Below are 12,751 nucleotides of genomic sequence, written 5' to 3' on the forward strand. Positions count from 1 at the left end.
AGAGAAAGCAAAAGACAAGGGCTGCACAGTGACTTACACTGATATTTGTTGTTATGTCCACTTCCATACAGGTGTCCTTACACAGCAATTCCAAATATTTTGAGCTCAAAGAGAAACTGATTTCTTACCTTTTGCAGTAGTTTCAGATACACTGTACTGGTTAGCATACCGGTGCAAGAAGAATTCAGGCTTCTTATATCTGCTGGTGGTGGCTCTCTTTCTGGGATGTTTATCTGGAGAAAGGTCATGACAGCATGCTGGGGCACCTGAGAAATTCTGTGACACCAAACAAGAAGCTGCAAGAATGCAGTCTAAATAGAGTCATGTCCTGTATTCTGTTGTACAGTGAATTTTGCCTTCTCTGCATTAATCTTCCTTACAGCCAATGCATTCATTATAAGTCTAAAATGCTGGAGATATGGTACAGCTGGTGATAGTGATTTTTTTATGGTGGTATGCTAATAATTGGTGAATGTTTGACCTTGCAGGTCATTTTCTACCATCCAGAACTTCTATCTGGCACTATTTTCAATCATTTGAGTGTCTGTTGGGGCAGGAGGGGACCATTTGTTTGCATGTCTCCTTGCTGTGTTTTTCCTTGGTAGCTAGACTGGAATAGAGAGCTGGTGTGTGGGATGGATCCCATGTTAGAGGAATGGGATGGGAGGGTACATCTGAAGAGAAGAGATGGAGGAGAGACATGAGTTTTTCAAACTTCTATTACTTTTACCCAGATGACCTGTTGCACATGCCTAGTTCTGCGATGTGCATAGGGTCTCACCTGGGGACGTGAGCCTAGACCAGGGACTGGGTAATAGAGGCATGTCTAGAGGTGACTCACGAGGGGAAAGAGGCATAAGGTAAAGGGTAAGTTCAGTGTCTCCTGTTTGGTGTGCCAGACTTAACAGATCTGCTGTGTAAGTATGTCTGAGTTGTGACCTTTTGTCCAGTAAAGAAATTCCAAATAAGTACATTTTGCCTGACAGCTGACTTATCACAGCATTATATTAAGCAATTTTACTACAGCATTTTTTCAGGATTTGGTGTGGGAGGAACATTCTAACTTAGGGAATTACTGTATGTAGCAGAAAACCTGCATAGCTTTATTGTATAACCTACAAGGCAGGTAATGATAAATGTACGTATTTGTATTTGCTTTTCATAAGATACATGTTTTTTAAAGGAAAATATAGAGATATGCAGGAGGGGGCAAACAAGAATCTGCTAAAGAAGTCCTTCATATAAGTTATAGCCATAAATACTGTTACTCTGTAAGATGAATAAAATTGTCTAATTTCGCTGTAATTTTGAAGATTAAGGAGTTTGCAAGCAGTGATGTGAAGACATTAAAGTATATCACAAATCTTTCTGTGTACTTTTTAATAGCACATTATTAGCTAGTCTTATCAGAGAATGATGTCAATGGTGTCTATTATTTATTTTATATAATAATACTAACACAGGTTTATGTTCGATTTATCTGTGTGATATAATCTGATATTATGGAACAAAAGATAATAGAACTCTTATGCTCAGAAACTGAGCCTCTGTCCTGTATTCTGCAAATGCAATCTGTCCACAGACTCTTGTATATTCACAGAATAGTCTTTGTTATTTCAAGTATAATCTGAAAAAAAAGGAAAGATCATGAGGAAACCACATAAAATTATAGAAATAATCATGAGTTGTGCAAGTGTTGAAGTTTTTTCTTAGAATTATTTTGTAGTGATAAAAAATGAGTAATTCAATACAATGCAAACTAAAAAGTGATATATGATGATAATAACTATAACACAGTAGGCACTATTTTGTGATGGAACCCATCAATAGTAAGCTGCAATATTTTCTCCCTTCTTTAAAGCTGCTTTGAGAGGAATGAAGAATTTAGTGATGAAGTGTAAGAGATGGTGTGTAAGTTGGTACATCTGTGAACATTTGTAGTGATAACTTTTAGAATGCAGATCCATAGAAGTTCATCTCTTCGCTTTTGAAGACCAAAGCTTTTTCAATGCATTTCCCTCCCTGTTGTGATGACTTTGGGGTACTCTGTGGCCATTTCCATAATAGACTGCTTAGACTGACTTTTCATATTTATTTTATGTCTTAACCGCATTACATTTTATCTTCCTTGAGATGTATGTGGAAAAGCTGGAGAGAGGAAGAGGAAAGGACTGATTCATTATCATAACCCTATTACTCATTCACTGCCTTCTTAAGTGGCTGCCTGTATCAAAACATCAAGGGACATCAGTTTGTAACACTGAATTTTTAGTTTGTTTTGTTGTGGGTTTTTTTCTCATGCCAGTGTTCATTGACTTTGGCAGAGGTTTTTTCGGTTGCTCTTCTCCTTCTCCTCCCAAAATCCTGTACCCATACTCTAATTTGTCTGCCTGGAAGCCAGACACTTGTGTTAGTAGTGCTGTGCCTTACTCCCTGAAGATATGCATAGGCAAAGTGCTTCAGTAATGGAGCTATACAGACCCCAGGCTATGGCTGATTTTTTTCCTGACCTGCTTGGAATCTGGGCAGAAGAGTTTAAGTCAACCTCCACCCTCTCAGGTAGACATGTGGGGGTTATTGGTTAGGGAAATGAGAGGGCTATTTGGTTAACTGTTACTTTGTCTAGACTTGTAATACAAGATCCGGCTTGAAATCTAATGCTGATATTTTTAACATAAAATATGCTGTTAGGCATCAGGGTTATTATTGTGGATTCCTATCAAAAAGCAATGCAATAGGGGATATCATAACCGTAATACGAACCAGAGAAACTGATGACAGTTGTGCATGCCAAAAAAACCCTCACAGATACATGAATAAACAAAATTCACAGCTCTTCATGCTGTTGACAGCTCATTTTTGAAAAATACTTGTTTTTTTTAAACCCAAATACGTAAGCTTGTTGTTCTTGCTTGTGTGACAAGAAATTGTCACATCAAAGTGTGTATTTTTATGGTCTTGCACTTGGAGCTTTTTGGTACTTCAGTAATTTTGTTTCTTTCAAAATTATTGCATAAACACATGAATGGAAATGTTTACAGGGCCAAAGCTTGTTTTAGATTTTACAGTGTAATAGTGTTCAGTGTGGGGAAGATATAGCTCTTTCCCAGGATCACGGTCTCTTAAAGAAACAGGTCTTTAAAGAAGAGTGGACAAGCAAGGGAATGGAGGTAATTCAGGATGCTAACTCATGAACAAGGTAAAACTCAGCTGTTGGCTGGCCCCAGGAGGGAGAGGAGATGTTGTGGAGCAAAGCTGGAACCAAAGTACAGGTTGCAAAAAAATAGTGAGCATATACAAATTGAAAGGCTAGGAGTATGCAAGTTACAAACACAAATTCTCTTAACCTTCTTCTCAGCTAGAAGGCAGCAAACCTCTTTACAAGGTTAAATTCTGTATGCTTAACCTTTACAGATCATGAAATGACACATTTGTTCAAAAGGTTGATCAGTCAAAAGGAAAAGGAAGATGTTCCTTGCAGTTGAGTTTATTTGATTTCAACTTCCAGAAGTGAATTCTCTTTATTCCTTTGATAATGGAAGAACTTTATAGCACTGTATTTTTGTTATCATGAAGATATTTACATACAGCAATCAAACTGAATCTTCTCTTTAATGAAATAAACAAATCAAAGTCTCAGAGTACTACTTACCAGGGATCTTTTTCTCCATCCGTTGGTTACAATCCATGGCTCTTTTTTTCTCTAATCCCTCTTTTTTTTTTTTTTTGTTTTCCCAACTTAATTTTAGAAAACTATAGACAGTGAAACTATTCAGACTGTCTAAATGTTGTTTCACCAGAGAGATTAGCAGAGATAAAATCCCATCTCTTTGCATTCTTCTACTACTCCTTGTTATTTCTTTATATATGTAACCATATATTTTTTGCTTTTCCTATTAGTGGGGGCTCATGTGGAGTTCTTCATGCATTAAGATCTCACATACTTCAAAGGGCAATTTCTTTGTCCTTTGGGACAGTTTCCTTGCCGTTTTCCAGTAAATAACCTAGACTGTGCTAAGTACATCCTACAAGTCTTACTCAAGGGGGAGGTCTTTGTATTTAGCTGTGTTGAAAAGAAATAGCAAGCAAGCATGTAGGTGAGGACAATAGCCTTAAATATCTTGTGAAGTATACAAGATTTCTACCTGGCATAACTTTCAAAGTGTATTCAAACTACATAACATTCCAAAAATTATGTGATTAATTAATCAGTTTTAATCAGTGATTCTACTCTCAGATATTTTCTTTAAAAATATCAATGTTATTAAGAAAAATAGTATTCCATATTTTTAAAAGTAGTAAGATATTTGTTTCTCTTTCACTGTACCATTTGGATTGTGTCATTAAAGGCCATGTTATCATACATGGAAACCAGTGTTGATATACACATGTGGACTCCCATGCATTTTGCATTCTCTAGATCATTTCTAAAACTGTATATGGAATGCTTTCTATTGGAAAAAGTTTGCTGCACTCTAGACCTGAAGATTTTGACTTTATTTATGCTCAGAGAAGCTTCTTGTAATAACAGGTTGCAGCAAGGCACTAGAATAAGCAGGTACCACAGACTTGTTACGGCTGTCTAGCTGACATACAAGAAGCAGGTAGCCAGCACCATCTTGCTTAAGCCTCTTTAATTTACACTGTGGTCTAACTCTTCTGGGACCTCTGGAAGTGTACACTATACATATACAGAAGTGTATTCAGAAACTAGAGCATAGAAGAGCTCCACAAGTAACAGTGTGATCTACCTTACATTATATAACCTTAATATGTTATTTGTCTATATTTACAATAATCAGCAGCCCAGGAAAGTAATTGGAGTGTTTTAGTTCTCCAGAAGTGAAATCACTAGATTAATGGCAGTTTAACCCACAGCTTACCACCCAACTGTTACCCTGTAATCAAACCTTGTAATCCTTGTAGTTATCTATATGATGTTAGGATGAAAAAATGGGCATCTAAGCTTTTGCTCAGGGGGCAGGGCAAAGATGAAACTGCCTTATAATTTGAGTTACTAGACGAACCTTCCCGTGTATATTCTGATCTACGGCCCTTAAATTGACTCTAATTGTTATTTATGATTCTATATTCTTGGAGAATTTCAAATCTATTTTTTTCTATTTTTAGATATAGTTTTCATCTGTATTTTTATCTTCCGCAATTATAACTTTTTTAATAGAAAATCTATAATCTTGTGTAATATTTAACACAAAGTTTTATTTATTTACATTATCTATAATTATTCTATTTAATGTTATTTCCCATAGTGAATATTCTTTTTATAAGCCACCTGCTTCAAATTAGGGTATAGCAATGGTTTATTTATACTGTATCTAATTAAAGTCATTCCGCATAAGGAACTTCCACTCATAGAGTTACTGAAAAAGGACATCTAAACACTCAGAAGGTAAAATGATAGGGAGTTACTCCTATTAAAATAAAAGGAGGATTCTTATGGGTAGAAGAGAGATTTAAAAGAGAGGGAGAATTGCCTGTCTTTAAAACTTAAGATAAAACAATCTGCTGCCTTCACAAGTACAGAGTCCTTTGATTTATGTCAGGTTGTTTTATTGTTATCTATTTGTGGAAGAAGTAGTGTTAAAATATTATCCTAGATTTTAAAGGCAGGATATTCTCTCTATCTTTAGAAGTATTTATGACAACAAATCCACGTTATACTAAATTGAATTGATTAAACTTCTTTAAAATTCCATTAGGCAGAAAAGACTTCAACATTGAAAACTTTTCTCAGATATAGAATAAATGGGACTCTTCTGCCTTTTAGTTCTAGACCTATGGATTCGTAATGATTGTACATTTTTGTTTTCACAGTAGCATTGATTTATCTTAACAGTTTGCAAACATATAGTGAAGAACAAGCAGGCTAATGTGAAACGGTGAAATCCCAAGATGGAGTAATTTTAAAAGAGATCTTCATGTATTATACAGAACTTCTTTCAAACTGAGAAAGACATAGTAAGAAGTTCTGAAATGGGTTCGGAACACAATCCTTTCACCCGTATCCCAGTCTTCACTCGTTCTTGAAATGATTATAATCTAAAATGTAAAAGTAAATTTTGGAAAACTCAGACCATTAAAAAAAAAAAGCTGGGTTTCTGGTTTTTTTTTTCCTTTGGGCCTGGACTTCAGAAGAATTTAATTTTGCAGGAGAGGCCACTGGTAAATATAGGGAACTTCATAACCATTTTTAATTTTACAATTTTGCAAATCAAAATAGACTGCCTAAGCAAGTCTAAATCACTCAGATGAGAATCCATTTTTTAAATGTATATTTCAACTAAATTTGAATACCAAATCTTTAATATACTAGTGTGAAAGAATTAAATTCTAACACTATGGGTCTGGCCCTGAAATTGCTGAGAAAAAAGCACCAATTTTATTAACTCTTAATAAGAATAAGAGTTCAATATATACAATATAGTTCTTCAATATCTCCTGGAGACACTTATCATCTTGTAAAATCAATAATGTAGAAATAAAAAATAATTAAAGTCTTATATTGACATAAGATATCCAGATCTTATAAAATGTGAAATGTGATGTGAACTTTTGGTGCTTTAAGATGAAATAAAAGGTAAGATTTAAGATCTGAGCTCATTTTAAAAGAGCAAATTAATTGTTTTTATTCATGACAAACTCTAAGAAACATTTCTCAAATGATTGTTCACTTTCCTTGGAGAGTTTTTACATCTGATCTCTATTTACATCTAGATCTCTATGAGATTCTAAATTTAATAATAAAGCTAAACTATATGAAGTATGGTTTCTCTTAAATGATTTAAGCTTGCTGCGATTATACAAATTCAATAAGTCTAATATATAACACCATTGGATAAGGTAAGAGAACAGAATAATAGATTAAATGGTTTTTTAGTTAAGAAAATTAGCAAGGACTATTTCCTGTTCTTATGGTGTAACTTTTCATTTAGACTGCTAAAAATCTATTCTTCTGAGAGAGAGTAAACATTAATAAGGATATATTGTATCTCTAAAGCTAATTAGTCATTTTAGTTTCTATATTTATATTCTGAAATAAGGACATTTTAAAAAATATATTTCTACATAGCTTACTGAATTTTATTATGGAAATAAGGAAAATAGTATTTTTTCCCATTCCATTTTATTTATTCCTTTATTTTCAGTATGATTTATTGAACCAAATATTTTATATAACAGAATTCCCTTTGTTTTTCAATATGCTGAAAGAGAAAGCAGAACAAAATAATTAGGATTCATTCCTGTAGTATAAGAATATAAGAATAGGGTAGCCTGACATTCAAATAACGTGCATGGCATAGACACGGAAAACATAAAAAATTATTTCTAATTTCTACAGCCATTACTATTTTCTTTCTCAGATATATTATAATCAAATTTTCTTCATATATTTTGAATTTTATGTCTACCTCATATTGATAGCAACAATGACTATACTTCTGAGAAATTAAGAAGAAATTATGATCGTGAGGAGGAAATTCATATCATGTTTTTGAGATAGGGAATGCAAGTAATTTAGGTATTCTTATATGTTCTCTGTTGGCTGCTGCCTCTTAATTGCCTATACAGAGTATTAGTCTCCTAACTTTGTACCTCTTGGTCCCATGTGAGCTAGATTCTCAAAGAAGGTATTTCAATATCCTCTTTGTCTTCTTTTTTGTGTACATTTCTGTGCCTTTTTCTGTCATGGCCATCATTGTACTATCTGAGGCCCTTACTAAAAAGTGATTTGAGTAAGATTACAAAGGAAGCAATCTATAGCAGAACTAGCAATTGAATACCGATGTCCTGAAGACTCACTGAGAATTATATCCAATTACAAATCCATCTTTTCTTCAGAATATTTTTATATATAGTTTTATTTAATATCTGATGCAAATAATTTGCACTGTTTTTCTCACTGATATTGATGGGTCAATGACAGGGGAAAGTTTGGGCCTTTCAGAAGAGTTTGCTTTATTGATATTATAGCCTATGGCAAAACCAACTGTTCTGAAGTCTACATGTCACAATTTTTTAGCAGAAGTAAGGTTTGCTGTCAGTCAGGTTGTCTGCTTAAAATCTAATGGCAGCATATTTCCTGGTGTACTTGTATATTTTCATTTTGTACAGACCCCTCGTTCTGTACCAAACTAAAAAAAGAGCAAAAGATAATTATTTCTGGAGACATGCAGTTATGGTAGTCTAGAAATTACATGCACAGGAATTACATTATACAAGATATGGAAGAAAAAATAGTCTCAGTTAAATCATAACTCTCCCAATGAAATTTAACAGAAGAGACAAGCTAAAGGTAGAATTGCTTCAATATCTAGTTTCTCAAATGAAAGCACTGTTTCAATTCTATTTATCATAAAGCAGAGAAAATTAAGTTGCTAGAATTGGTTGGAAATGGAAAACTGCATGAAGAAGAAGAAGAAGAAGAAGAAGAAGAAGAAGAAGAAGGGAAAAAAGCCAAATTACTTTAGAATTAGAAATTACAGACTGTCTAAACAGTGAGTGCATTTTCTAATCTAGTAATGAGCTTCTATAGGGTGACATTTATTGCCTTATGCAACACCATATGTTGCATGTAAAGGGAGTTACTTTCCATCATCTCTCACACTGAAAGTGAAGAAAAGCTTTGTCGAATCAACAGATCTCAGAGCTGTGATAAACCTCCCTGTCTATGTGGGAATGTGTTGGCTGCCCAAATGAATGACTAGAATTTTAAAAGCATTTTATAAAGTTTTAAGATAATAAACTTAGAAGAATACACAGGGAGGGGAGTTGTTCCTCTTCCAAGCCAGTCTGTGTTTGACATCTTTGAAAGATATATTACTCATCCATCATAGAGTATTGTTACACTGATGATATATTAGTGTAATACATTATCAGAACAACATAATTCCTATGATGTATTGATAGCTAGCACAGAGCTAGCTGGTGAAAGTTGAATATAAAGACCCAGCACTTTTTATGGTATTAAAAAAAAACAAAACCAAAACTCTTTCTTTCAGGAGTTGAACACTAAAGAGAACCTGTGAAAAGGTGATGGTTATTTTAAAATTTGATATGTGGTAATGCATTTCCTGAGCTTTAGAAATATGAATTCTAGTAGTAAAGCCAAGTAAATGTTTGTGGTGAGACAGAAGAGGTACTTTCCTGAAGATATTGCTTTATGAGTTGTTAGTGGTAGTGTTCATAATTTGTATCACTAAAACTTAATGTTTTATAAACCTACAGTATGTAACACTGAAGTGACTAACCCATTTGCCATTCGTTATAAAGTCAACTTCTAGCATGGCAACAACATGAAAGGTCATTGTGGTATACTAAAAACAAGAAGAAAGTTATGGGATTTTTTTAGCAGACAGATGTGATTTATCAGTCTAGATGTAAATAAAGTTTAGTCCTTGTGCTAGTTATTTGGCAGGTCTTTCTCAATCAGGAGAAATTTCATTCCTTTTGGAGTACAACCTTGATGGAAATCCATATCTAGCAGTCACTACATTTATTTGTCACAAAATTTTTAAGATGTTCCTTTTGTTATTAAAGCTCCTTCTAAAGTAAGAAAAAAAAGTGAGTGAATAGGTGAAATAGAGAAAAACCACCAAAGTAGACTAAGGAAAAATGTAAAATATAACCCAGAAAATCATAACTGGGCATAAACTGCATTACTGTGACCAAATATACACACCAAAGCTGATAAGGCTGTTCTTAAGGCTGTTTTTTACTTACTTGTCAGTGAAAGTTTTGAGGTTTTTTTCCTTCCTGTTTCAATGGAAAATTTTATTAAAAAGTACCAAAGATTCATAAAATCAATGAAATAAAACCAATGAAGTCCTTCCCAACAAGATTTGTAAGCTATATATTCTACTGTAGACTAATATGAAGGTTTCCCTTTCAAGAGAAGGACACAGGGAGAAAGATAAGGAGAGAGAAAAAGAAGGCGTCAGAACTACTGAGGTGTCTCTGAGCATTCCCATATTAAAGCACGATTTTGAACAGTGCTCTGTCTGTATAAGAATGGCCACAGAAGGGGATGGTAAAATAGAATACCTGAATTGTTTAGGTTGCTAAAAAGAGATGGGGGAAAGAAAAGATGCTGGAAAAGTAAAAAGGGATAAAATAAATGTGAAATAATGATTTTTTTTTCTATCTTTTTTTCATAAAAAACTGCCTATCAAAAGCCACCATGGAGAGCAGGGCATTAAAACACCAATGATTAGTTCCTTCACAAAAGGCTGTTTATGTTCCTAATCTCATAATTCTATTACTGTTTTCTCTTCTGCCATTTTGTATCCATCTCATAAATTTATAGAATTTATACCCATAGGGTCTGTTATGTCCCCTGTATAATATAAGCTATATAATTTCACGAAAGGATTCTCTGCTCTAGCCCTTAATTTCCGATACTTTGGTTTTGTTTGTCTTTCTGCTCTCCTTTAGGTGGTATATTCTTCCAGCATGGGATGTTTATCTATGCAATGCTTACAGCACTGCAGCATAATCTTTCACTGCTGCTTGAAGGAACTCTTGCAGCAGAAAGCATGAAGTGTTAGTCTGGGTAAGCTGAACAATACACGGCCTGAAATTACCATTTTATTATTATCTTGGAGGCCAAGACCAAACAAAAAGACTAAAGTGCAAGGAATACAAGATGTACAGAATGTGGCTTTTTGATGGGAATTTGTACTGTATATAGAAAAGCATATTTTTCAGCATAAAATTCACCATGCATGCATATTGCAATGTATGCAAAACAGTAAAATCGACACAAATATATGCAGTTGAAGGGATAATGCATTTTGGAGCTGGCACTGCACTCTTTGTCAATGTCAGTTTGATAGTGCATAGGGATTTCTTCAGTCACTTAGAGGTCAAGACAAACTGCTCCTCTCTTTCAGAAAGTACTTCTGATTGATTGCACTTCAGTGAAAACTGAGCAGTAAAAAGGCTGTGTCTTATATTCCATTCCTTAGGGGACCAGAGGCTCTATAAGAACTTGATCAACTAAGTGCAGTAGAATTAAAGTTAACCTAGACATTACTGAGAAAATGAAACAAAGCTTGGTATCTCAGTACCTGTCTTAATTTCTCATTGGTTGGTTAATAACTCTGTCATTTGTTGGATGAAAATTATGAAATAGTTTCATAACAAAATCCAGGAATATCAGAAGAAGAGTCAGTCTTATTTAATAACATTCTCTATCAGCTCCTTTGGGAAACAAATTATGTGCATTAATATAATAAAAATAATTTCACTATTCAAGGAGACTGCATATTTTTCCTAATTTCTTGATGGCTGACCCCAGCGTAAATAGCCAAAAGTCTGTGCTTGCCAAAATGAAGTACAAACATAACAAGAACATATGTATAACAAGAGATATTTTAGATCATATTTGCCATGAGTTCTCAACATAAGCCAGAAACAAGTAGGCCATATTCTGGGAAACATGCTTTATCAGGGAAGTTCTTTAAGTGCATCCAAAAAGTTTTTAAAAGTCATGTTCATATGGCAATTCAGATGTGTGATGCGGCTTTTGGGTAGTATATATGTATTAGTTTTAAAGTACTCCAAATGTAGGTATGCACAACAGCCTGAAACTCAAACTACACTAAAAAGCTAGTATAAAGCTAGACCAAATATGTCTACTTGAGCTGCAGTTCTAGCTTTGAATTGTTAGGAGTGCATGACTACAAAATAATGACTGTTATTTCCCAAATTTCATGGGAATTTAGCTGTCTAAAGATGCAGATAGAAAGCTGGTAGTTTTTCAAAATAGAAATGTGCAATTCATATTAAATTCAAAAGATGCTAGGAACTACTTGGGGTTTTCTAAAGCATCTGCTTGTATTCCTACATACCTAAAAAGATTTGAAAAACCTCACATTAAATCAGTCTAAGAATTGGTAGAATGACTTTGAAAATGCATTTGTTTTTACCCATTACCGCTGTGATCTCTTCTTATTTGGCAGGATTGTTCTCCATGTTTTTGAACATCAGAAAAAACAGTGCATTAAAAAATAATTCATTTCTTTAGTGAATTATAATTTAAAGGCACTCATATAACTTAAGAAAGGACACAAATATTACTGAAGGGAAACAAATAAAAGCCATGCTAGTAAGCTAAAGTTGTGAGGAAATAGGAAGTTTGTTACAGTCGTTTGAAAGAGCACCATTAAAGTCACTACTTTCAGAATGAAATACATAATCACAAACGCCTGAGAGTAGAGTATATGTCAGCACTGAATTCTTTGAATCATATTTCTACTTTCCAAAAGCAACAGTGTACTGGGTGTTCTTTTTCTGGTTAGTAATTTTTTTAATTTTTTTTTTAGATCATGACTTTTTTTGCCAAGGACAAGGCATACAAGGAGGCAGTATGCATAAAAGATATGACAGGGATTTTTTCCATTTCTGACTGAATTGAAATTAATTTCCAGGCCTGGAAGTTGAATAGCTTTTCTGTAACTCATAGACTGTACTTATAAGGGAAACAGTAAGGAACAATAAATATGGAATTTCTTCCTGCCACCATTTAGTTACTTTTTGGAAAAGGCTATCTTAATAACAGTGAAGACGCTACTTCCACAGAATAAGAAACTGAAGTATTGTTCCAAAGTAAAGGCCTGTATTTGATGCTTCTAAATTTGCAATTCCTTTCCTCTGCAAATGCATCTGAGCAAGGAGCAAGACATTTTGAACACAACATTAGAAAGTCAGAAGCTTACATTATTTGTCCATA

Source organism: Pygoscelis adeliae, unplaced genomic scaffold (genome assembly GCF_000699105.1).
Source record: "Pygoscelis adeliae isolate BGI_AS28 unplaced genomic scaffold, ASM69910v1 Scaffold6, whole genome shotgun sequence".
Classification (NCBI taxonomy): Eukaryota; Metazoa; Chordata; class Aves; order Sphenisciformes; family Spheniscidae; genus Pygoscelis; species Pygoscelis adeliae.